The 27,215-nt window shown below is 50.9% G+C and overlaps 1 long non-coding RNA gene across 1 annotated transcript in view; it reads right to left on the bottom strand.

The window, feature by feature from the left end:
• LOC142930541 (uncharacterized) overlaps nt 1-27,215 on the bottom strand; it is a 695,545-nt gene that overhangs the window by 58,612 nt on the left and 609,718 nt on the right. The gene's annotated exons all lie outside the window — the stretch shown is intronic.

Here is a 27,215-nt window from a genome sequence, read left to right on the forward strand (position 1 = left end):
CGAAGAAGGGGGCGACACGTCGGGCATCGCTTGCCGGACGGCACACGCGGTCTTTCAATCCCTGGGAAACGGAATCGGGAGCGCTGTGCCGCTTCGGTCGCGAGGGGCCTCTGCGCACGGTTTCTTTTTGTTTGCAGCTTCAAGGCCACGGGGTTGCGGGGTCACTTCCGTGGAGGTTCGCGCGTGGGGTGACGTTGTCGTGAATATTGCGGCCGGGGAAAGTGAGAGACTGGGGGGGTGGGGAGCTAATTGCATTCACTTCTGACCGCGGTGACAAATACGGGCTCGCCTTTAGCTCGGGATAGTTTTTTTTCGGACTGAAAACACCATTATCAGGCACTCAACGAGCCTCGCCAAGTGACAAGCCGAATTTTCTCTTTGCTGAATTTTTCATGGCATCCCTTCCATTACCGGGATCTAAGCCACAAGAAGTGGCCTCTTTCAGGAAATCAAAGTGCGGCAGCTCGGCATCGACACTGAACACATGTTGCTTTAAGTTTCACTCGATCTTGGTGGACGGTGGTGATGATAGGTGTGGATAAAAGTGGGGGGTGGGTGGGGTGATGTGGGTGAGTGGGGGAGGGAGGGGCTATCCCTGGCGGGGGGAATTGATTATACAGTAGCCGGTGCCGAAACCTACAATTCTGAATAATTTACACAACAGAGGATCTTTCCAAATTATAGCAATTGTTGGGATTTAAAGGGATTACATTAAATTGTTAATGTTTTCAAAGCGATTACTTGTTTAGTCTTAAGGTGCAGATAGGGGATGGGAATTGAGCTTGGAGTGGTTAGTTGACTGCGAGGTTCAAATTCCGGCCGCGCACGACATCAGTGGCACCTTGTGTACGAGCCTGGTTTGCGATTCGTCTCGGTTGCCTCCGCCTTGTAAGTGAGTACAAGCTGCAGGTTTATCGGCATGTATGTATGTATGTTGAACTTCTTTTGCACCGCACGTAGCCATCCGTGCTCATTGGAGGTGCGGGGAAGAACAACAAACTAAACACAAAAGCAGTTTCAAAGAAATTAGTTTGAAATCCAGATTTAAAAGTGCGTAGCTCCAGTGGCTTTTTAATAAAGGAAGGGAGAGCGTTCCAGACGGCCGCATTAACGCGCATCTGAAAGTGCGCGATGTGGTGACCGTTTTTGTTCAACAGTTAGCCAAAAGCCGCTGTTGCAAGGATGGCAGGAGTTCACATGATGGTCGATGCTCCTTGAGATCATCAAGATTTAGCGGTTCGTCTGTGGCGAGCACTTTGTGTGTAGGAATAGGTTTTACCCTTTTAACTGGCACAAAAACTGACACTTTTATTCAAGGCATCATGTTTGCAATAACCACAACACAAGCAGTCAAAATGCAAACAAAAAAGACAACTCTGATAATAATATGCACTGTCCTTGAATTTGATTGGTCCACACCCGAGACGGCTTTTCTTAGAGCCTAGTCTCCATTTTGTGCCAGTTAAAAGGGTAAAACCTATTCCTATATCTTGTTACTGGCAAAGGAGGTCTCATAATGTAAACACTTTGTGTGTATTGAGTGCGACCTTATAATGGAAGACAACACTGGCCCAACGGACATCCAGCCACACCAACGTCGCATGCACGCTTCCAGCCTTAATATGCTTTCGCTAACAACATATGATTCAGAATCAGAATCGGTATTTAGACTGGATAATTTCGATGAGGTATGAAGCTCTTTTTCACAAACGTCTAGTATGGGCGGTTCAAACGACCCGTAAAGCTAAACGTTGGAACGCCGTCCGTACGTACGTACACACACACACATCACGCTGTGTACAAACCCACGAACCAATTCCTGGGAAGTCAACCGAATAAAATTATTTACGCTCCAGCATTTCACACGGACCAGAATGGAAAAAGAAGTCATTCCGTAGTGCTGCGTCGTGTCCGCAGCTCTAACGAGTAAGTGGATGTGGCTGGCACGACAACGCCAAAACGCCACGTGCCACCGTGGCGGTAATGGCAGATCGGCTTAGGGCTGGCTGGCTGGCTCAAGCTCATGTTTGGGTTGCGAGTTGTTGATTTGTTTAGCCCTAGCGTTGAAGCGAGGGCCCCCTCGTCCACAATTGCGTCTGAGACGCCCAATCAGCCGCTTTGCTTGTACATTCGCCGGGGCAGCCGATGAGGTCACTTTCACGGACCAATTTTTTGTTGTTGTTTACAATGGCGAGAACGGCGCTGTGCAGCTGGCTTGAGAGTCGAGGGCCCTGTCTCGGACGTCCCCGCGACCTCGCCGCGCTCTTATTTCGCTCGCCTAAAAAACAACTCAAGCAGGCAGGCGCGCGGTCGGGCAGGCAAGGGCTCAACATCAATTTTCAGAAACGCGCCAGGGCTGCTGTACATGACGCCTATACTTTTCCCTTTCGCCTTTCGAGCCGTTTCGCACGCGTGCGCTGTATGTAATGGAATGGAACAGCCCTCTGCCAATCCCGAAAGAGAAAAAATAAAGAAAAACTCAACACACGCTCGTCAACAATACTCTGTGACCTTAAACGAAAGTATATATGTAATCGGCGACGTTACTGCCAATGACCCTCCTTCAAATCACATAGACAGACAGGCCAGAGAGATCGAGTGGATAATAAGAGTTGGAGACTGCACTTCACACCATGGGACCTGATTGGAATTACATTAAAAACATGGTCTTGTGACCAATTTTTTCTTCAAATAGGCATACGAATAGGTACACTGATAGCTATTGAGTTGCAGGCAAACCCTTCAAGAACCAAAACGTATTAATAATTGTACTTAAAATATAAGTGAGTTCCATTAGTCATACATGACGTATCTTGTCAATACAACACTGAACGAAGGCTTCCCAATGACGTGTTGGTCACGGGTGCTTTGTTTGACCATACTTCACCACACCGGTCTGTTGCCTTTTGCGGGAGGGGGAACCCTGTGCCTGAGAATCAAACTCAGGTCGCCGGGTTCATACCGCTGGGCACAGACCACTGCCACTGACACTCTATCAACCCATTGGTGATGCCCAGTGTTCAAGTAGGGTTAGGGTTTTGTAATGGCCAAGGTTCGGAAAATGTGAATTTATAATCTAAAAGTGAAAGATCACTACAAATACGATAGATCACCGATGGGATTTTTTTTAAATCATGAAGTGAGTGCGGGAAGAGTTTGATTATGGGAGAGAATTATGTTGCTTTTAATGTCTACTTTAAAGAGGGTTTCGTTAAAACCCACTTAGCATGTATCCAGACTGGATTTAGTCATCTGGGAAAAGAGTATTAAATAAAACAACATTTAAATGAAATGGCACAAGAACATCCTCACACGTAAGCGAGAAAGCAGTTGTACACACAAGACAAAGACAAAGATCCCCCGTTTAGCCTTAACATACAGTAGGTGCAAGTGCTATTAGCGAGCATCTATGAAGGCCGAAACGGTACACGAGGGGGTGGGTGGCCAGGACCACGCCCGACCGCCTTTGTCTCCCCAATGGCGATATTTACACACCGCGCCAGGTACTTATTTGAAGCTGAGGCGACCTAAGAGAGGCCCAGGACCGGTTCAGATAATCGTCACCGGTGTTGGCCTGGAATCGAACTCGGGTGGCTGAGTTCATAGTGCAGTGCGCTCACCGCTACACCACCACTCCCCCCCCCACACACACACGTACACACACGTACACACACACACACGTACACCGGACAATGAGTCGCACCTCCAAGACATTTAGGGCATTAGGCACACAACTGTGAGGTTGATTTTCACACCGTGAGCTCCCTCCGAGATGTAATGGAACGTGCCGACGCGTCCCGTCAGAGTGCCGGGCCTCTGGAGAGAGCTAAAGAAAGCTCCTTTGTTAAAGTCCAGAAATTAAGCAAACGCTTTAAATGGCTCGACAGCGAGGAGGGGAGGCGGATGGGGGGGGGGGGGTTCATGGCGGAGACGTGGTGGGGCCGCGTCTCACCGCCGCGCGCGGATCGCGTTTCGAGAGTCGAGTCGTGGACCGGAGAGAAGGGAGCGAATGTTGTGCGGGGAACTTTCGTCTCCTCTGGTGATTCCCAGCCGCCAGCTGTGGCAATTCCACATTCCTGAGATGGAGCCCAGTCCATCCCACAGGACGACTCCGCCGAGTCGTGCCTCTCAATGACCAGGAACACGACCCTGTTCATTAATCTTAGAAGCTAAGTAGGCTTGACGCCTGGATATCGCTGGGATTATAATAATTGTTCCTGTCGTTATTCTCATAACAGTGCGTTCGTCTTGCCGAGCCAGGCGACGGCCGCTTCATCAGCCGCGTGGAGGGAGGAGGGCCCTGAGGTCACCGTCGATTCCGCTCAGGGGGCGTGCGTGGGACACGGCCTGTCGCTGTCCACATCCACAGAGTGGGTTTGTGGCCCCGCGTTGGCCCTAGGGTCGGGCTGTGCACCAGCCCCAGGCCAGTAGGGAGCCTGTTGAGCAGGGCGCATGACCGGTGCGAGAGGTCGAGGCCAGGGAGGATGAGGTCGCACTCATTACACACAAACTGCTTGCCGCAAACGAACCACGATACAAATACGATAGATCACCGATGGGAAAAAAATATCGTCACGCGAACTCCGCGTAACGATGGCGAGCCATCGAACAAAGGCGGTGGTCACCGCATCGCGCGTTTTCAAGGCGCGCTTATGCGGCCGTCTGGAACGCTCTTCCTTCTGACATTAGGAAGCCACTGGAGCTATGCACTTTTAAATTTAGATTCAAACCTCATTTCTTTAGAACTGCTCTTTGTGTATTCGTTTGTTGTCCTTCCCCCGCACTTCCGATGAGCACGGTTGGCTACGTATGGTGCGAAACAAGTTCAACATTCTTGACCAATGGTGGGGTCGGCTATGAGAAAGTGCATCTCAATGTCTTGGGCGAACCATGCCTCATGACGCCACGTTGAAACCACCAATGGGTCCCAGTGTACGTACGTATGTATGTTCAACTTCTTTCGCACCGTACGTAGACAACCGTGCTGATCGGAGGTGCGGGGAAAGGACAACAAACGACGTCGGTCCACACGGGGTCACGTCTAGGCGAGGGCTTGTGGGGCGGTTGATCGTGTCCATGAGTAGCGGGAGACTTGTATCGACACGCATCGTGCACAGAGATGTGTTGTGGGCTGCCGGCCTTCTTCACAGGTGTTACTCGCTCACAGCACTTCGCCCCCAACAGTCTGCTGAAGGCTATGCGGGGGATCCCTGTCTTTGTTGTGGGCTGCCGGGGGGCTAACGTCGTGGGCAGCAGAGGGCAGGGCTTGCAACATTGACAATTGTGATCTGCCGTACTTCTACTGTATGCTTCCATGACCTCATGTACCATACTGCACAAAACGTCACTGACCAGTGGTACACAACAAGCACAAATAACAAAATAAACATACCGAATACATTCTTAATATTTATTTATAATAATAAACAATTTAACACATTTCCTAATAACACTTCCTTAAATGGAAACAAAATACATGATAGACAATGTTTTTGGTAAGCGTCCTTCATTATAGCACGTACAATCACAGCACATACAATCATTTTAAATCATAGCACAAAAACAATTATCATAAAATAATTTCATGAAGAAGGGTCATTGCCTGAAACGTCGCCTATTATATGTAGAGAAACAAATGTCAGATGTCATTCATAAATGTGCAGAGTTTTTGTTACTTTGAAATTAAAACTTAGACTTTTTATTTTACCAGGTAAGACCCACTGAGCTAGTCGTAGCTCTTTTTCAGAAGCGACCTGGCCACAAATTATAACCCAACAAAGTAGCTACTCATGACGACATTTATTGCAGCCAAATAATCTAAACGCATGTTTCTAAATGTGGAAGTAAAAACCGGAGGACTCGGAGAAAAATCCACGCGACCCCTGGGAGAGAGAGACATGCAAACTCAAAATATACAGCAGGCGTCAGAGTCGCGATCGCTCCCACGACCTCCTGCATACCAAGCGAGGAAGTTAACATCTCACCACCGTGGCGCTCTAATGTTGGGCATGTCCGATTCGAATATTGTTCCAGGTGGTTATGAGGCAGATTATTGATACGATCCGCAAGGGTCGCACACCTCTCACGTCGTCACGGATAAACACGAGGTTGACCGCACGATGATGGTGACATTAAATTCTGCGAGGAAACCCACTGGAAATCGACTTTGTGCATTTAAAAGGCGTCCCCGTCAGTCGGCGTGATCGGCGTGGACGTCGCCTCCTTGAAGGTGAGATGAACAGCTATAATTACCACGATTTTCTTTGGTTGTCCAAATATTGTTTTTTTTTTGCCGTGGGTGTCTCTGAGCCACATCTGACAACATGTTGGTGTGCGCCCAAACACCCGAAGCGCCCACATGAGTGGCTGCTGCTGCTGCTTCTTAAGCAAAATAATCGCGCTGCTGTTGTTGTTGTGCTCTGTCAAAATCGCCGGCTCGGCTCTACTTGGGCTTCACGCGGTCGCGTCTGACGAACGGTGACGTCAACGGAGCTGGATTCACAAATATTGACACTGGTGGTCGTGACGCGGGCGTTTAGGGTTTGCGCTCTAAGCCACGGCTGTAACGCACACCTGCCCAGAGCCAATGTCGGGGAATGGAATATCAGTACCCCCCCCGCCCCCATGGCGACAGCACCCTGACTCCTGACCTCCCATTGCAACCACCCCCCACCACCACCATCACCCGACTACATCGGAACATTCCAAAATAGTCTGCGTTTAATTTATAACCCGCGGGCCCCTTTTGTCAAATCCACTGCTGGATGAAGGCTCTCCTTCTCTACGCTGTGTGTGACCCTCCTATAAGGACATATCCGCGCATTTGCCACTTTTATCTCGTCAGACGTCTGGGTCATTCTTGCCAGTGGCCATGCCTTTTCTCTCTCTCTCTCTCAGCACATCTTCTTAATCGTCTTCAAGTAACGCCAGCTTGAATCTGTTTCCATTCCGAATCGCGATCATTCATCACATTGCGAAAAGTTGACATGCGGGAGAGGTGAATGGAAATCGTTCCACCGCCAGATGGCGAGACGTTAACTACATCAATTAGTACACAGGAGGCCGTGGGTTCGATGCCGACTTCGACGCCTGTATATTTGGAGTTTGTGTGTTCTCCCCCCGTGGTCGCGTGGATTTTTCTCCGGGTCCTCCGGTTTATTGCCTCCACATTTAGCAAAACGTGCGTTTAGAGTATTTGGCTGCTATACATTTCCACGTGACAAGCCACTTCGTTGAGCTATCATTTGTGGTGGCCAGGTCGCTCCTGAAAAAAAAAGAGCTATGTAGCTCAGTGGTCCTGAGCTGCAAAAAGAGTTTCGTTTCAGTTTAGGGCTGGTGCGGTCAAGTCCATCATTCACCGAACGATGTTGAGTTTTCCGCGGAGGCTTTTGGGGCTTTGCCGTTCGAAGTGGAAATGGGTCACTTCGACCTAATTAGACCCCCACTCGTGAGAAGGGCTTCGTCTTGTGCGCAGCCGGGAGGTGGCATTACCCGTGCGCAGACCGCACTCAGGTGCGCGGGCTTGTCACTTGCCAAGCACACTCTAATCCCTACCTCCCTACCGGTCTGGCGCGGCAAGTCATTAAGCCAATAAGATGGTCTATGATATAAAGCCCCCCCCCCCCCCCCATCCGCTTCTCTTCTACGTAGCACGCGCTAATATAACCCTAGCCCCAGCTGTCAGAATATCAATAGCGATCAATTTCCCTCGCTTATAGGGCTTCGCGAACGGAAGCATGGCCAGACAGCGGCATTGTCTCTGACAGGGAGGCATTTGGTTTAAAGAGCGAACACGATGATAATGCAAAATAATAATCCACTGCTGGATGAAAGGGGCTTCCCCGCGTCGTGTGTGTCGGTCGTGAGGATGGTTTGACCATACTTCACCGCGATGTGCAGTGGGTAGATGGGAGCCTTCGCGTGGCCCACTCGGCTCGAGTGAGAAAATCGCAACCAATGCCACCATCGACTCGGCGGCCAATCATCGATCAGCGGATCTCTCGCGTCTCCAGAGCAGCAACTCAAGCAACCACGATGGGCAGCGAGGGAGGGTTGGTGAACGTGGACAGCACAGGCGTTGGTTGGCGAATTGGGGTGGGTGAGTGGGTGGGTGGGATAGGGGGAGCCCAGGACCCGTTCAGCTATCACGTGTCACTGATGTTCGCCTTGACCGGGGCATTGAATGGACGACAGCACCATTAAACACGCAAGTAGCGCTATGGCAGCAGACAATGGGGGGGGGGGGGGGGGTAAATTAGAAATAGCAAACAGCCTCCAGTAGAAATGCGGCAAAGCCAAACCAAACAAACGCAGAGACAAACGCTCCACCGAGCAGGGTTTCCAAACAAGCGCGATTGTCTCTTGTCCCACACACAATGCGGCAATTATGGTGAAGACCACGTGCCCATACGTGACCGCGGCACCTCCCGTGTGCACCTTTTTGCCGGCTTTGACGGCCGCTCGCTTGGCATCGCTTGCGAGGGCGCAACAGCCATACACGCCAGGTGGATGCGTCAGTGCATGAAACAAAAAACCCAACGTTGTACTCCACTGCTATGATTCCACGTCTATGCTCTCCGCCCGCCTTTCCCATCATGCACTCATCGGCACAAACTGTTTGAGTGACCGGTGAAATTGTTTGAGTGACCGGTTAAACTCTTTGAGTGACCGGTGAAACTGTTTGAGTGACCGGTCAAACTGTTTGAGTGACCGGTCAAATTGTTTGAGTGACCGGTGAAACTGTTTGAGTGACCGGTAAAATTGTTTGAGTGACCGATGAAACTGTTTGAGTGACCGGTCAAACTGTTTGAGTGACCGGTCAAACTAGGCCCCAATGACCCGCGCGGCACGGGGTAGCCCACGTCCAGCAGTGGGTCGACAAGAGTGCGCTGCTGTGCGTGTGCACGCACCCCACAACAACACTTGTCACTTGTCACAACAGAGAGATCAGCCTGCGCGACTTTGTGTGTGTGTATAATTAATGAGTGTTTACGTTCGAGCACTTTGTGAACAATGTCGGTGTTGTGACTCAGCGAGAGAGGTGTGTTTATGGTTACATGCGAGACTGTGGCTGCGCATGTTATTAACCCCCACGGCTCCGTTTTGTCTACGGGAAGTTTAGGAGTCGTCTGGCTCAGCTTCGGAACAGCACCACTCAATTACGGTGCCGAGATGTTAACCACCTCACCTGGTCTACAGGAAGTCGTGGGTCTGATCCCGGCCCTGACGCCTCTTTATATACAGTGAAGGAAAAAGTATTTGATCCCCTGCTGATTTTGTACGTTTGCCCACTGACAAAGAAATGATCAGTCTATAATTTTAATGGTAGGTTTATTTGAACAGTGAGATACAGAATAACAACAACAAAATCCGGAAAAACGCATGTCAAAATTTGTATAACTTGATTTGCATTTTTATGAGGGAAATAAGTATTTGACCCCCTCTGGCTCCCAGGTGTCTTTTATACAGGTAACGAGCTGAGATTATGAGCACACTCTTAAAGGGAGTGCTCCTAATCTCAGCTTGTTACCTGTATAAAAGACACCTGTCCACAGAAGCAATCAATCAATCAATCAGATTCCAAACTCTCCACCATGGCCAAGACCAAAGAGCTCTCCAAGGATGTCAGGGACAAGATTGTAGACCTACACAAGGAGTGGAATGGGCTACAAGACCATTGCTAAGCAGCTTGGTAAGAAGGTGACAACAGTTGGTGCGATTATTCGCAAATGGAAGAAACATAAAAGAACTGTCAATCTCCCTCGGCCTGGGGCTCCATGCAAGATCTCACTTCGTGGAGTTGCAATGATCATGAGAATGGTGAGGAATCAGCCCAGAACTACACAGGAGGATCTTGTCAATGATCTCAAGGCAGCTGGGACCATAGTCACTAATAAAACAATTGGTAACACACTACGCCGTGAAGGATTGAAATCCTGCAGTGCCCGCAAGGTTCCCCTGCTCAAGAAAGCACATATGCATGCCCGTCTGAAGTTTGCCAATGAACATCTGAATGATTCAGAGGACAACTGGGTGAAAGTGTTGTGGTCAGATGAGACCAAAATGGAGCTATTTGGCATCAACTCAACTCGCCGTGTTTGGAGGAGGAATGCTGCCTATGACCCCAAGAACACCGTCCCCATCGATAAACATGGAGGTGGAAACATTATGCTTTGGGGGTGTTTTTCTGCTAAGGGGACAGGACAACTTCACCGCATCAAAGGGACGATGGACGGGGCCATGTACCGTCAAATCTTGGGTGAGAACCTCCCTCCCTCAGCCAGGGCATTGAAAATGGGTCGTGGATGGGTATTCCAGCATGACAATGACCCAAAACACACGGCCAAGGTAACAAAGGAGTGGCTCAAGAAGAAGCAAATTAAGGTCCTGGAGTGGTCTAGCCAGTCTCCAGACCTTAATCCCATAGAAAATATGTGGAGGGAGCTAAAGGTTTGAGTTGCCAAACGTCAGCCTCGAAACCTTAATGACTTGGAGAAGATCTGCAAAGAGGAGTGGGACAAAATCCCTCCTGAGATGTGTGCAAACCTGGTGGCCAAATACAAGAAACGTCTGACCTCTGTGATTGCCAACAAGGGTTTTGCCACAAAGTACTAAGTCATGTTTTGCAGAGGGGTCAAATACTTATTTCCCTCATTAAAATGCAAATCAATTTATAACATTTTTGACATGCGTTTTTCTGGATTTTGTTGTTGTTATTCTGTCTCTCACTGTTCAAATAAACCTACCATTAAAATTATAGACTGATCATTTCTTTGTCAGTGGGCAAACGTACAAAATCAGCAGGGGATCAAATACTTTTTTCCCTCACTGTAGGTTGCATATTCCTCCCGAAGTTGTGTGGATTTGTCTCCGGGTCCTCCGGTTTTCCCCTCCACATTTAGAAACATGAGTTTAAAGTATTTGGCTGCTATAAATGTCCACGTGATGATACGCCACTTCGTTGAGCTGTCATTTGTGGCCAGGTCGCTTCTGAGAGAGCTATACAGCTCGTCGGGTCTGACCCGGGAAAGTAAATAAATAAATAGAAAGATAATTATTAGTTTCAAAAACCGTCTAGTTTGCACCAGGGTTGCCACCAGCGGATAATAAAACAACACGAACAATATCCCCGTGACCTATCGTCATATGAAGAATAAGAGGGGAGCGGGCAACGCATGGAACCCGCATTGCTTTAGTCGGTGTGTCACTATGCAACTGGCAAAAAAAACCGATCGGAACTTTGGATGACCCGGGAAGACTTAGATATGTCACAGGACAGCTGCTGCCTCCTCCTCAACAATGAGGGTGGTCATGGGAATAAATTAACTGTTGATATTTCAGGTTTTGGAAAATAAGTGGGCTCGAGCCTGGGATACTAAAACATGAAAAACCAAACAATTTTTTTTATATTCTTGGGTCTTTCGGTAAAGTCACGTTGAACCTATCTATGTGACTTTACCGAAAGACCCAAGAATATGAATTCCTGCAGTCACGAAAGCTTTAAGTCAAGATTTTAACTATTTGTATTTTACCAGATAAGGCCCACTGAGCTATATAGCTCTTTTTCAGAAGCGACCTGACCACAAATTATAGCTCAACGAAGTGGCTTATCACGTGGAATATCATCGCAGTCAAATCGTCTAAATGCACGTTGATCTAAATGCGGTGGGAAAACCCCGGAGGACCCGGAGGAAAATCCACGCGACCCCGGGGAGAGAGACACGCAAACTCCAAATATACAGCAGGCGCAAGGCTCGGGATTGAACTCACGACCTCCTGCACACCAGGCGAGGTCGTTAACATCTCGCCACCACGGGGCCCTCACTGGAGGGGCGAGCATCAGGGTACAACGTGCGTTGTGGGCTGCTGATGAGAGGAGGGTAGGGGGGGTGGGGGGAGAGTGGAGGGGTGTTGGCTATGCTTCCAGCCCAGGCCAATGCAGCACACATAGTTTTCGTACTATGCACAAATGTATTCCGCTGCAAGTCTGCCTTCTCCAACCCATAATTGACTAGCGTGTTGGTCACGTAAACCCCCTCCCATCCACAGTAGCGGGAACTTGGGGCCAAAGCTACGAGTTGGGGCCGCCAACCGCCATGAGATATGTTGTCTACAGCAGTGGAAAACAACACAACACTTATTTTTAACGCGGTTACATTTTTCTATTGGTATACTTTCATTTACGTTCCACGTCGTTTTATTTTAATTAAATTATATCAGTAACGCTTGGCGACCGTGCGAGACAAATCAAATGTAGACCCATCGCCGCACCCCCTGAGCTGATACTGTAGTTACGCCACTGTTCATCCAGCAGTGGATTAGACAGAAGTGGCGGTAGGTGGTGCCACGCACGTGTCACGTAGCAGGGCCTGCTGTATGCGCGACCACTCACGTGGGCCGCTCGATCCGCTCACAAGTGTGCGGGAATTAACATTCAGAGTTCAAGCCACGTCCGTCAATTATTCATGGCACAGCTGGACAGATCAATAGGTGGTAAGCATTACTCATGATAGCAACATAGGCATCACATGTTTATTTATTTACCTTTGTTATTTACCTTTATGCCTCCCCACCTGGGCGTGTGTGCGTGTGTCTGTGTGTGTGTCTGTGTGTTAGTGTGTGTGTCTGTGTGTGTCTGTGTGTCTGTGTGTTAGTGCGTGTGTGTCTGTGTGTCTGTGTGTTAGTGTGTGTCTGTGTGTGTGTGTCTGTGTGTTAGTGCGTGTGTGTCTGTGTGTGTGTGTTAGGGATGTTAAATAATGTGGGAGCCAGAGGACATCCCTGTCGCACCCCACATTATTTAACATCTATTTTGACCACGTAGTTCGTGAAGCCTTCAATAGCTGTACCGGGGGAATCTCCATATGGTACAGATATAATGGGAGGCTAATCGATGCCCGGGTGCGGTCAAGGGATGGCTCCCTATTGCTCAACCACGTTATGTATGCTGATGACTTGGTAATAGCTGCTCAGTCAGAGGAGGAGTTGGAGACGCTGCTGCTGAGACTGGAGCGTGCCACTAAGAGGTGGGGCCTTACCATCAGCCCCACCAAAACTAAGCACCTGCCTGGGTATTTTGTACCATCGGACACTCCACCCCCACAACTCCCAATCGGTGATGGGGCAGTTGTGGAGAGAGTGGAGAGTTTCCCATACCTGGGCAGTGTGCTTATGACTGGCTCCAGTTTAACAGCAGAGGTCTCACTCCGAATCAGTCGAGCGGCAATATCTTTTCATCGGTTGCGTAACGCTGTGTGGAAGCTACCTGGTCTGTCGCTCCGCACTAAGCTTCAGGTCTTCTCGGCCACGGTCATTCCCTCCCTTCTCTACGCTTGCGAAACGTGGACCCCCCTAATGGAACATCTTCGCCGGTTAGAAACATTTAGGCTGGCCTGCCTACGATCCATCCTGGGTTTAACCAGACTGGATTGTGTGAGGAGCTCACAAATCCTTGAAAGATCTGGGCAAAGTCCCATCGGTGAGCTCCTCCGGCAGGCAAGGCTGCGATGGCTGGGTCATGTAGCCCGCATGCCCAGCCACCGCATGCCGAAACAGCTTTTGTTTGGCCGGATTGAGGGGGCTAAGCGGGCGCGGCACGGGCTAGAGAAGAGATGGAGTGATGTGGTACAGGAGGACGTGGAGCTGAGTGGACTTGCCGATGACTGGTACCAGCGGTGTCAAGATCGGCCTCTGTGGAGGAGGCTCGTGAAGGATGCTACTGGGCAGTTGGAGGCAGTCGCCCTCCAACAACAACGGAGGGCGTAGGAGCGACGCTCACAACAGCGAGCGGAGCGCCGGGTGGCTAAAGCACAGCAGGTTGGCACAGTAGGGGGCACAGGTGGTGCATCAGCCAGTCATCTCAGTCAGTCGACCCGTGGCACCTGGGTCTGCCCCGTGACCTCCTGCCGGCGGGCGTTCGACACTTCACGTGGCCTCAGGGTGCACATGGCCTGGCACAAGCGTCGTGGTGACGTCACCGCCACTTAGTGGCGAATGGCGGTTGTTGTTGTATGTTAGGGAGCGATAGTGTAGCGGTTATCGCGCTGCGCTATGAACCCGGCGACACGGGTTCGATTCCCGCTCACAGCCAACACCAGTAACGATTATCTTAACCGGTTCCGGCCCTCCCCTAGGTCGACTCAGCCTCAAATGAGTACCTGGTGCAGTGTGTAAACATTGCCACTAGGGAGACAAAGGCGGTCGGGCGTGGTGCTGGCCACCCACCCCCTCGTGTACCGTTACTGGCCTTCATGGGTGCTCGCTAACAGCACTTGCCCCTACAGTCTGTTAAGGCTATATGGGGGATCTTTGTTTTTGTTTTGTTTTGTGTGTATTAGTACGTGTGTGTTAATGCGTGGGAGCGGTGGTGTCGCAGTTAGCGCTACGCTGCGCGACGAACCATGGCGACCCGGGTTCGATTCCCGCTCAGGGTCAACACCGGTGACGATTATCTGAACCGGTCCTGGGCCTCCCTTATGTCAACTCAGCTTCAAATGAGTACCTGGTGCGGTGTGTAAACATCGGCACTAGGGAGACAAAGGCGGTCGGGCGTGGTGCTGGCCACCCACCCCCTCGTGTGCGGTTCCGGCCCTCACAGGTGCTGCTCGCTAACTGCATGTATGTTAAAGGCTATACGGGGATTTTTATCTTGTCTTTGTGTGGGCTATATACCCATGTGGTGTACAACGTATATGCGTATACTGTATACCATGTGGATATCTGTGGCACGTTGACTGCAATGATGCCCTTATATCGTCTTACAGTGGCTGTTGGGGGAAATTGCTGTTAGCAAGCACCTACTCGTAAAGCCATCACGAGTGCGGATAGCTCTAAAGCCGGCCACCTTTGTCTCCCCACTGCTGATGTTTCTTTCACACAGCACCAGGTGCGGTGAGTTAAGGCTGAGTCGACCTCAGCCTTAAGTCATCGCACCGTTACTGACGTTATCCGTGGCCGCGATTGCGGTGCAGTGCGCTAACCACTGCGCCACCGCTCCATCGTTTATGCAAAAAAACCGTGGCTTGATCCATCGCGTTTCATCACGATACGGTACAGTGTTTCCATGACAATTGAACGTTTACGCATCTTTTTTTTGTGTTGGTTCTTGGAAGGTGGGATGGGTCTCATATTTTTCTCCGCCGGTTTTGAGCTGACCCCTTGGCCCCTCCCCCGCCCGCCCCGTGAGAGCGGTCACGTTTCTCTTTGCTAGTAGCTGCTCCGTGAATGGGATCGGCGACAGTCCTGACCCGGAGCGTGGACAAAAGCCGCCCCCCCTCCTCCTTCTCCACTGAAAAGGGAAACTTCTGGCACTCGGAGCAGGCCCGGACTTCGCGTGTGGAAGAAAGGGCCGATTGTGAGATGGCACGCGGGAAAAAAAAAACTCTCGGCCAATGCACAAGGCAGCGCCACCCTGCCACCCACCAGCACCACGGACCCAGCCCTCGCGCCCCGACTACACCTCCTTGAAGGACAGGTGGCACAATGGGAGTCCCAGGCCCCTCCTCCAACCCTCCCTGTTTGCTTTGCAGGTTTACCACGCTTTTGTTCCCGCAAGAAGTAATGTTCGGCCAGATGGATGGGAGTTGGGCTCAAGTTTGGCCGCGCTGGTGACTTTCGGGATGAGGCCCTTTTGGGGAGGGGGTGGGCGGCGGGGTGGCACAATGAGGGTGGAGATAGGCGCTGGTGAGAGGGCTGTGTCTGGGTGTGTGGCAGGGCGGTGGTGTAGCGGTCAGCGCGCTGCGTCACAAACCCGGCCAACCCGAGTTCGATTCCCGCTCACGGCCAACACCTAAGTCGACTCAGTTTCAAATGAGTACCTCGTGCGGTGCGTAAACATCGCCACTGGGGAGACAATGGCGGTCGGGCGTGGTGCTGGGCACCCACACCCCCCTCGTGTGCCGTGCCGGCCTTCGTAGGTGCTGCTCGCTCACACCGCTAGCCCCCCCCCCCCCCCAACAGTGTGTTGGTGTGGCAGCCCGCGCGGTTCTCGAGAGCAGCAGCGGCGCAGGAATGTGAATTTCCCTCGCCGCAGAGCTCCTCGAGTGAATGACGCCCTCCGCTCGTGTTGCCCGAGCACTGCGGTGGTCTCGCGAGGTGCGAGTGTCGATTGAGCACAGAGCTTTCATTCAGCCGCGCTCTCTCTCTCTCTGCTTCTTCTGTACCGAACACTTTTTCCCCTCCCCAAACCTCCTTCCCCCTAAAATGCCTTGAACACAATCGCGGGTTTTTTTATATTATGGGAGGTGCCACTCATTCTAAGTCCCGCTAAATTGGGTTAAGCTTTTAAAGTGTGCCTTGTGGGTGCGTGTGTGTGTGTGCGGTGTTGGGGTAGTGTCGTGGTGAGCGCGCTGTGGCTACGAACCCGGCAGAGACCCCAGTTCGATTCCCGCTCGCGGCACAACACCCAGCGACGATTGCCTTGGTCGACTCAGCCTCAAATGAGCACCCGGTGCGGTTTGTAAACATCGCCACTTGGGAGACAAAGGCGGCCGGGCGTGGTGCTGGCCACCCACCCCCTCGTGTGCTGTGTTGGCCTTCATAGGTGCTCGCTAACTGCACTTGCCCAAACAGGTTGTTAAGGCTATACGGGGGATATTTGTCTTTGGGGAGATGTGGCACTGCGGAAATCGAACCCGGCAGAGACCCGAGTTCAATTTCCGCTCACGGCCAATAACTCCAGCGACGATTATATGTGGACACTTGCATAAAGTGCTGTAAGTGACATTCTCCGCTTACTGGATACACACTTTAATAGGAGCTCAGGGAATGTTTTACTTAAGTTCTTGCTGAAAATGTCTCCTGGGCAAACTCCTAGGTTAACTCAGCCTTAAATGAGTACCTCCCTTGGTTTGTCAACATCAGCGCTGTGGAGACAAAGGCAGCCGGACGTAGTACGTCCACGCCACTGCTCTGCCGGCCTTAATAGGTGCTCACTAACAGCACTTGCCTCAGCAGTCTGCACGGCTGTAGGGGTATCTTTGTCAATGTATGCAGCACCAATAACTCACATTTCAGCAAACAACACGTTCAATTCCTGGCGATGAACACACAGAGTAAATGTTGTATCTAAACCGATCCTGGTTGGTCCCTTAGGTTGACTCAGTCTGAAATGGGGGTACCCGGCGTGTCATGTAAACTGTAAAGCATCGGCCGCAAGGTAAAAAGTCCCGGTGAGTTACCAAATCACAATTTCTGATCTCAAGTCCACGTTTAGAGAAGTCGTGGGTGTTAGTCAAAAGCATTGGCCCATCCCATGCTCTATTTGGAGTCACGGCACAATATTTCAAATGTCAAATTATCTGAAGTTAAATTACGACGAGGATGGAGCAGTGATTTGAGTGGTTATGACTCTGCACTTTGAACCGAGTGACCCGAGTTCCACTCCTGTTTGTGGCGATATCTGAACAGGTCCTGGGCCTCCCCCTACTTCACCAATCCAACACTGACCGGTGTGGTGAAGTATGGCCAAAGAACCGCAATTGCCAAAACAAATTTTGCGAGGCTTCATCCAGCAGTGGATTAGCAAAGAGTTATCACTGTATGTGCATATGTATGTATGTTGTACTTCTTTCGCAGCGTACCTAGCCAACCGTGCCAATCGGAGGTGTCGTTAAATAAACCAAACATCAATGGTTGTGCGATTTTATTTCCAGCTCGCCTCGTTTATAATGATTATTATAAACGATGCATTGCCATTGGCTCACAGTCGGGCAGTGACACGGCACCAGTGGTGGCACCTTTGTAGCTTGCTACGGAAGTTCCCCGGTGTCAAATCCGGCAGGCTGCCCTGGTTAATGCCGCGAATCCGGCAGGCTGCCCTGGTTAATACCCGCGAATCCGACAGGCTGCCCTGGTTAATACCCGCGAATCCGACAGGCCGCCCTGGTAAATACCGCGAATCCGGCAGGCTGCCCTGGTAAATACCCGCGAATCCGGCAGGCTGCCCTGGTAAATACTGCGATTCCGGCAGGCTGCCCTGGTTAATACCCGCGAATCGGACAGGCCGCCCTGGTAAATACCCGCAAATCCGGCAGGCCGCCCTAGTAAATACCGCGAATCCGGCAGCCTGCCCTGGTAAATACCGCGAATCCGGCAGGCTGCCCTGGTAAATACCCACGAATCTGACAGGCCGCCCTGGTAAATACCGCGAATCCGGCAAGCTGCCCTGGTTAATACCCGCGAATCTGACTGACAGGCCGCCCTGGTAAATACCCGCGAATCCGGCAAGCTGCCTTGGTTAATACCGCGAATCTGACAGGCTGCCCTGGTAAATACCGCGAATCCGGCAAGCTGCCCTGGTTAATACCCGCGAATCTGACAGGCCGCCCTGGTAAATACCGCGAATCCGGCAAGCTGCCCTGGTTAATACGCACGAATCTGACAGGCCGCCCTGGTAAATACCCGCGAATCCGGCAAGCTGCCCTGGTTAATACCGCGAATCTGACAGGCTGCCCTGGTAAATACCGCGAATCCGGCAAGCTGCCCTGGTTAATACCCGTGAATCTGACAGGCTGCCCTGGTAAATACCGCGAATCCGGTAGGCTGCTCTGGTTAATACCCGCGAATCTGACAGGCTGCCCTGGTAAATACCGCGAATCCGACAGGCTGCCCTGGTTAATACCGCGAATCTGACAGGCCGCCCTGGTAAATACCGCGAATCCGACAGGCTGCCCTGGTTAATACCCGCGAATCTGACAGGCTGCCCTGGTAAATATCACGAATCCGGTAGGCTGCCCTGGTTAATACCGCGAATCTGACAGGCTGCCCTGGTTACTGCCGCGAATCTGACAGGCTGCCCTGGTTAATACCGCGGGGGGAGGGGGGTGTATTAACAATAAAAACGCGCCATCTGGTTCATGATGGATGTCAGAGATCCCGAAAAAATCATTCGAAAAAGTTGGTGTCATGGTTAAATTTTTATCCAAGTTTCGAAAAGTGCCCTGCAAATTACTCAAATGTAAGAAACACACAGCAACATCACTCTCCACGGGACGATTATACCCGTCCGTGACAAACAGCAGCTTACTTCGTGATAACTCTGCGCCATGAGAATCCCGGGAATACCAAACGTGAAAATAATATTATCAATAGTAAGATACATTAAGTTAATTAATTCATTGATTAAGTGATGAATTGAAAGGGTCCAACTCCATCTGAGAAAACACACGTAGATGGAAAGTAACTACCACCACTTCATACAAACACCTTAACCGATCTCATTCAATGTGTAACGTCATATTGTTGAGCTGTACCAGGAGTACCAGGAGCTAATTGAGATTATTTTTGTGACCTCCACTAAAAACCCAGTGGACTATGAACTCCAATAAACCTGTCAGCCCCCCGAGCCATGCCCCGTCAACGACTCGAGCATATTTATGAGAACATTGCACCCTTTTGCGACTTGTGATTGGCTCAAAAGCACCATACAAATGGCCCTATATGTGCGCACGCGCACGTGTGTGTGTGAATAACACAAACCCATGTTAAGAGCATTCGCCAAGGGTTGTTAATTTTCCACGAGCCAAAATGTACCACTTGGCAATATGAGAATGTGCAGAGCCTTTTTTCATTCCACTGCTGGATGAAGGGAGGCCTACCCATGCCGTGTAGGTCATGTGGGTTGTTGGACCATACTTCACTGGGCTGGTCAGTGTGGGTTGTTTAGGCAGAGCCCCCCCCCCCCCCCGAACCGGTTCAGAATATCACTCGCCCGCTTACGACAGCCGTGTCTGGGAATCAAAGTTGGAGTCTTTCTATCGCATTGAACCCATGCCGCTGAAAAGATGCCCTCCCAGAAGGCTGTGTGGCTGATGGGATGTGTTAAGAAAAATAATTCTATATGGGGTTTTTTTCTGATGGGGAGAAATAGATATGGGAGTGGGCAAGAAGCATTGTCTGCCTATTCACTGCACTGCTTACATTCTCCACGGTGGCCCTGAACGATTATTACTAGTACACGTTGCGTATCGATTATATAAGGGGCCTTTTATTTCTGAGCATTATGAGGCTGTCAATGATTTGCGGTTTTCCTTGCTATTGCCAAAGATGCTGCAAACAACAGAAAAAGGCGACTTTACGACCTGGCTGGCTTCTTTGGGGTTTTTTTGATATTCTTCACGCAATTGCCCATATGGAGTCGGCGCACGTGGACACGCGTGCCTGTCACCCCCCCCCCCACCCCCGTTAATGATCAACAAGGCTTGTCACAAACTCTAATTGCTTCGCCTTAAACGGTATCGTAAACCAATCAGAGGGTAATTGGGCGAGAGCACGTTGTATACATATGGTGGCGAGCAAATAATTCGCTCGAAACTGTTGACTCCGAAAATGTATCTCGCCAGGATCGTCTGCTGTGGGCGGCATCCACCCTGCTTGACTCACTTTGTTCGCGGTTTTGAATGTAACGCATTTTTTTTTATTGGTCAGGTTGTCTTAGAATTCGTCATCGTGTCGCCAACATCGTCGTCTGTCTCTTCCGTCGACTCATTCTCAATCCCTCCGCTCTTGATGATCTCCCCCCCACCCCCTCCACGCATCGGTCCACCTGCTTTTCTATCTTCCATTCCTCCTCCTGCTTCCTTCCACTTTTTAGCAGTTCTCATCTCGACCCTGACGCCTGCTGTATGTTTGGAGTTTGCGTCTCTCTCTCGCCTCCCCCCTCGTGGTCGCGTGGATTTTTCTCAGGTTCCTCCCAATAACCAGCTGGAACAATATTCTAACAGGACATGTCCAACTTTAGGGTGCCACCGTGGCGAGGTGTTAACTCTCTCGCCTGCTATGCATGAGTACCTGGGTTCGATCCCGACTCAGATGCCTGTTGGAGTTTTAGTTTTTACTTATTTACGTGACTTTACCGAAAGACTCAAGAATATGAATTCCAACAGTCACGAAAGCTTTAAGTCGTGATGTGCTAATGTTTATTTTGTCAAAAACTCTATTTAAAAATCCATACCGCATTTGCATTCACATTTACCCCACCCCTCTGTGTATACATCAATTTGTATTCACATCTCCTGTTAAATTACCGTTCTTATACTTTTCACTCGCATTGTGTTTGTTGTATTGTTTGTCGCTGTAATTTTCTGTCCCCGTCCATACTGGACATGAGTGAAAAAGAGCTTCATAGCTCATCGGATTCCTCCGGTCTCAATAAAGATTCTCATTATGATCAATGTATTGCGTCGCCATGAGTTGCCACTGGTCTGAGCCCGAATCGAACTGAGGTCGCTGGGTTTGTAGTCAGACACTTGTCTCTCACATCTCATTCTGCACGGCTCGACTTTGGAATTCCTTCCCGTCTTTGTCTCTTTCACCAAGTTCTTACAATAGCCTCGCTCAATGCGAGAAACCTGCTCAACTCATCACACCTCCGATTAGCACGCTCGGATACGTATGGTACGAAAGATTTCAACATACATGTAACATACATGAATGTTGACCGTACGTAGCCAACCGCGCTAATCCGAGGTGCGGGGGAAGGACAACAAACTAAACACAAGAAGCAGTTCTAAAGAGATTCGTTTTCAATATAGGTGATTTTAAAGTGTACAGCTGCAGTGGCTTCTTCGTCTAGGAAGGGAGAGCGTTCCAGACGGCTGCAGGAACGCGTCTGAAAGTTCGCGACGCGGTGACCACCGTCTTGGTTCGATGGCTCAGCCAAACGCCGCCGCTGTGACGATGACCGGGGGAGTGTCGCGTGATGATAGTGTATGCTCCTTGACGAGATCAGCGAGGTATTGTGCTTCGGTTCTGAGAAAAATGTTTTTTTGTGTTTAGTGTGTTGTCCTTACATACATAAATGTTGCAGCTCCAATCGTGCTGTTAGTGGCCTATGGCTAAGCCTTTTGTGATAACAACAAAAAAAACCCACGCACAACCCACTGCGACACCAGCTCCACCCACGTGATTCTCAATGAATTTGCGGACAACGTGAAACGATGTGGTCGAGCGATTGTCACTCCGGTGTCCCTTCCACGAGTGAGTGGGTGTTCGTTTTTTCTTTCTCCTGCGGGAAAACATTCCTCGTTCCACGCGGTGCTGGGACGGAGATGAGAATCGCCTGCGACGGCGATCGGCTTGCGCGCTGCGGGGGTTGTGACACGGATTAGTCAGTGTCCGTCACTCCTCGCCTGCCTCGTATCGCACACGCGTCGCGCTAATGAGTCGCCAATTACCGGCAATTACTGCCGAGCAATTGTTCGTGTAAAGAGCCCAGTAGCCCCGAGGAGGACTCGGTGCTCTGTGTGAGTGTGTGAGAGTGTGTGCGAGTGTGTGTGTGAGTTTAAGTGGGGAGCGGTAGTGTAGCGGTTAGCGCGCTGCGCTATGAACCTGGCGACCCGGGTTCGATTTCCGCTCACGGCCAACACCAGTGACGATTATCTGAACCGGTCCCGGGCCTCCCCTAGGTCGACTCAGCCTCAAATGAGTACCTGGTGCGGTGTGTAAACATCGCCACTAGGGAGACGAAGGCGGTCGGGCGTGGGGCTGGCCACCCACCCCCTCGTGTACCGTTCCGGCCTTCATAGGTGCTCGCTAACAGCACTTGCCCCTTCAGCCTGTTAAGGCTATATGGGGGATCTTTGTTTTTGATCTTTGTGAGTTTAACAGCAGAGATTTCACTCCGAATCAGTCATCGATTGCGTAACGCTGTGTGGAAGCTACCTGGTCTGTCGCTCCGCACTAAGCTTCAGGTCTTCTCGGCCACGGTCATTCCCTCCCTTTTCTACGCTTGCGAAACGTGGACCCCCCTAATGGAACATCTTCGCCGGTTAGAAACATTTAGGCTGGCCTGCCTACGACCCATCCTGGGTTTAACCAGGCTGGATTGTGTGAGGAGCTCACAAATCTTTGAACGATCTGGGCACGGTCCCATCGGTGAGCTCCTCCGGCAAGCAAGGCTGCGTTGGCTGGGTCATGTAGCCCGCATGCCCAGCCACTGCATGCGGAAACAGCTTTTGTTCTGCCGGATCGAGGGGGCTAAACGGGCGCGGCACGGGCTAGAGAAGAGATGGAGTGATGTGGTACAGGAGGACGTGGAGCTGGGTGGACTTTCCGATGACTGGTACCAGCGGTGTCAAGATCGGCCTCTGTGGAGGAGGCTCGTGAAGGACGCTACTGGGCAGTTGGAGGCAGTCGCCCTCCAACAACAACAGAGGGCGGAGGAGCGACGCTCACAACAACGAGCGGAGCGCCGTGTGGCTAAAGCACAGCAGGTTGGCACAGTAGGGGGCACAGGTGGTGCATCAGCTAGTCATCTCAGTCAGTCGACCCGTGGCATCTGGGTCTGCCCCGTGACCTCCTGCCAGCGGGCGTTCGACACTTCACGTCGCTCATATTCTTAGCTCTTTCATAAAAAGTCACACCTGATGACGACCGTTTGTGTTATGGTCGAAACGTCGTGATAATTTTTATTGTTATATATATTATTATTTTATTGTTTCCCTTCAACGTGACTTTACCGAAAGAGCTAAGAATATGAATTACTGCAGTCATGAAAGCTTTAAATCAAAATTTCACGTGGCCTCAAGGTGCACATGGCCTGGCACAAGCGTCGTGGTGACGTCACCGCCACTAAGTGGTGAATGGCGGTTGTTGTTGTTGAGTGTGTGAGAGTGTGTGTGTGTGTACGAGTGTGAGAGTGTGTGTGAGTGTGTGTGTTAGACAGTTCGGTGTACGCCACTTGCCTGGACGCTCACAACGCGACGACATTCATTTTAAAAACACGTTTTACTGAAATGTACCGTACTAGTAATGGAAGAACTCCACGACTCCAGGAAGTGGCCCCGAAGCTTGCCGAAGCCAACGTGAGTTGAGCGTAGACAATTATACCCAAGACGAAACATAACATATAAAAAATAATGTTTTCAAATGTTTTCTTTTTTATGATAACAACGACGACAACAACGACGACAGACAGTGAGTTAAATAAAAGTGTGTAAAAAAACTACGGCCTTGTCTCGCAACTCCAGAAAGGGCATCTCGCACCCCCAGGAATTGCGTGCACCCCAGGTTACGAACCACTGCTGTAGAGTTTACATATATACTGCACATCTCTCTCTCTCTCTGCCATGGGGTTTGTTTGACCATACTTCACCGTTATGGTTAATTTGGGTTGGTGGAGGGAGCGAGAACCCACAACATAAAATGGGAAAGACTTTCATCCAGCAGTGGATTGACAAAGTGCTGTCATTCACTTATCGTACAACTCTGTCCATCACGGTAATGTGGTTCGGTCGGAATGGGTCCTTTTGGGAGGAATTAAATGAGGCCACCTGGCCAATATCTCCCATCTCGTCATAGCCCTGACACCTAAGCCTCGGTGCAGTTGCACCGCCTGCACACTCGATAGCTACTACACCACCGCTCTGCGCCATGTTAATCATCCAGGGTCGCCACATTGCCCACAGGGCCACGAACCCAGACGCAGTTCTCAGTCAGGCCTTAGGTCTATCCGAAGGGCGCAGTCTACCGCAATAGAAGTTCAACACAACGCCGGCAGCAGACCTCGCTGCACATCAATTCCTGCTGCCAACTCTAGGACTGTCCGGGTCCACCGCAGGCGGATGGCAACCCACGCGTCACCTCGCACCCCAAATCCTCCTCCACACCACGGCCGAGTCAGCGTCTCCTGGCCGTCAAATTCGCCGAGCTCTGACGCAGAGGCGCGGCCGGCTACGTCTCTGGCGAACGTTGTGGGAATGTCGTCGTCGTGGTCCGAAACCGGCCCGACCCGCACGGGGCCCATCCCAGCGACACCTTCTTCCCTCGCGGCATGCAGTAGGGGTGGGGGGGTGGGCACCACCTGCACGGCGCACCTGCGTGCATGCGCGCGCCACATCGCCCTAGGGCGCACCGCGACGAGGCCGGCACTTGGACATTTTGCCGAGCGGCGACGTCTCGGCTGACGTGCGCCCGGCGAAAATAGATTCTGCGGCGCCCCGCTCATCAATCATCGTTGGCACCGAGTTACAGAAGTTCGCGCCTCCACCTTCTCCTCCCACGGGCGTGTGTGTGGAGATGGGCGCTGGGGGGATGCCGTGTGAATCGCGAGATTTTTCGTGCCTCCGGGTACGAGTGGTATTCAGGGTTTCGGGGGAGGGGGGGGTTGCGGGGGGCTGAGTGAGAAGCAGCGATGGGCCCTTTGAACCGAGTCGCCGTGGCCCAGGGCGTACATCAGCTGGCCCTTGCAGCTCTGTGTCTGCGGCCCCTGCCCCGCCCGCCTCTCTCCCGTATCGCCTCTCGCGTGCTCCCTTCTCTCAAAATCACAGCTGTGGCGGGAGGTCGCCTCTTCTCCTATGCAGCGTCCCCCGCGGTTCGGAGCTCTCACACCGCCCGACCCCCCCTTCACCCACCCAGCCGTTCGTGGACGTGGGTTTTACCTGCCTCTGTTCAAGTTCAGGCTTATCTGCCTACAACTGACTTGACTGACTCTCTTGTCTGTTAAACACACACAGATATATACACACACAGTGTAAATATACACACCACACTTACATTGACTTGACCTGCAAACGAGGCAACGTCGCATGCGTCTCAAGGGGGCCTTTAAAAATGATCCTCCTGGTGAAGCGAGAGGCAGCCGACCCCGGAGTGAGACGGCGGACGCGCGCCCCACCGCGTCTCGCGCGTGGCGCCGTGGCGGTCGACCCGACGCTCGAGGTCCCAGTTCATCGCCCGATGAAGGTCAACGCAGTTTGAGCGAAACGTCGTCTGTACGTCGAATTCGTCCTCGAAAGCCACCGATTGGCTCAGGGGGGGAGGGTCGGCAAAGCTGCGGCTCCGAGGTCGCATGGAGCTCTTCTTTGAAGGACGCTTCGTGACGTTGTGTATGAAGGGACCAGCACCGTCTCGTATTCCCTACGGTGCATTGGCGGCTCTTGAAATGAGTTTATATATATACCGATTTCGACAAAAATGGATCTTCTTGTTGTTTTTGGTTGCCCGGCCCTGGATTAGCTGGATCTATATTGGCCCGGATTGTATCCGTACAGAGGCAAACATAAATTACATCCTTTGTAAACGTGACAATCTTGTCGGGTGGTGGAGGGTTGGTGACAATCATTTGAGCATAAAACAACCACCACGTGGACTAACCCAAAAACAAATATGGACTCTGGTATTGGCAAACTATGCTTTAGGTATCGAGATGCAGTTGTATTTTGACAGTTTAACAAGTAGTAAGCTTTCGCGACCAATATTATCCAAAACAGAGGTGTTGGGGTAGATCGCGTAAATATGAATGCGTCCTTAAACCCGCCACCACCCGACACATCCAATTAGTAAGGGGCTTGTCACGAAAACAGAACGTGCCAATTCATTACTAGTACAGCACACCGGTGTGCTGGAGAGTAAACCCACATTTGCAATTCGAGTACGACGTTTCGCCAGTAATTAGAACTAGCTTCATCAGGCGCCAGCCAGATTTGTGGAGAAATCCGCCTGTTTCGGTCTTAAATGTATTTTGACGCTATGTAAATTCAAATATGACCGTATTAATACAATATTGTGCTCATTGTATTGACGGTCAGGGCCCTGTGAGTCACGTATCTTCTGCACGAGAATCGGGTCTGAGAGGAGGACACGGAGTTTAATATGATCCTCCCGAGGGTAGTGTCGCGACACCGTTGATGATTGAGTGACAAAAACCGGTCGACGCCTTCGCCACGCTAAGAGACCAATAATATAAATAGACGGGGTGCTTCAAAAACATGTGAACACTTCAGAGAATTTGCAACAACACAAGAAATGTGCTGCCTCCGGGCTCTGGAGACCACCTGGAGAAGATTCCAGGCTACGTGTTGACAATGATGGCGAACAAGTTGAGACTCTGACTTTTTAACCTATTCACATTACATTTGTTATCATGTTACAGTGTATTATCCGTTCTTTTCCATTAAGCACAATAGTTCCATGTAAGTGTTAACATCATTTTGAAGCAACCTGTGCAGCGGAGATTTTCAAGACGAAGACACTTTAGAATATCCCAAATGCGGAGGTTTAGGTGTTGTGCAACGGCCAGAGCAGTTTGTATGTAAGAGGTGCAACTTATTTGGTGTTCATGTGGCGTTGATTTCCTCGTGCTCATTTGATCAGGATCGAGACTGAAAGAAAAAGTGAAACCAGCTCAAGAAAGAGCACATTTGCATTGTGTTTGGGCACGTCGTCGCTCATGATCTGAATAGCAGGTGATGATGATGAGATGGTATGTGCGTATGTTGAAC

This window comes from Petromyzon marinus, chromosome 41 (assembly GCF_048934315.1).
Source record: "Petromyzon marinus isolate PM22_M1 ecotype Great Lakes invasive population chromosome 41, UKy_Petmar_22M1.pri1.0, whole genome shotgun sequence".
NCBI classification, from domain to species: Eukaryota; Metazoa; Chordata; class Hyperoartia; order Petromyzontiformes; family Petromyzontidae; genus Petromyzon; species Petromyzon marinus.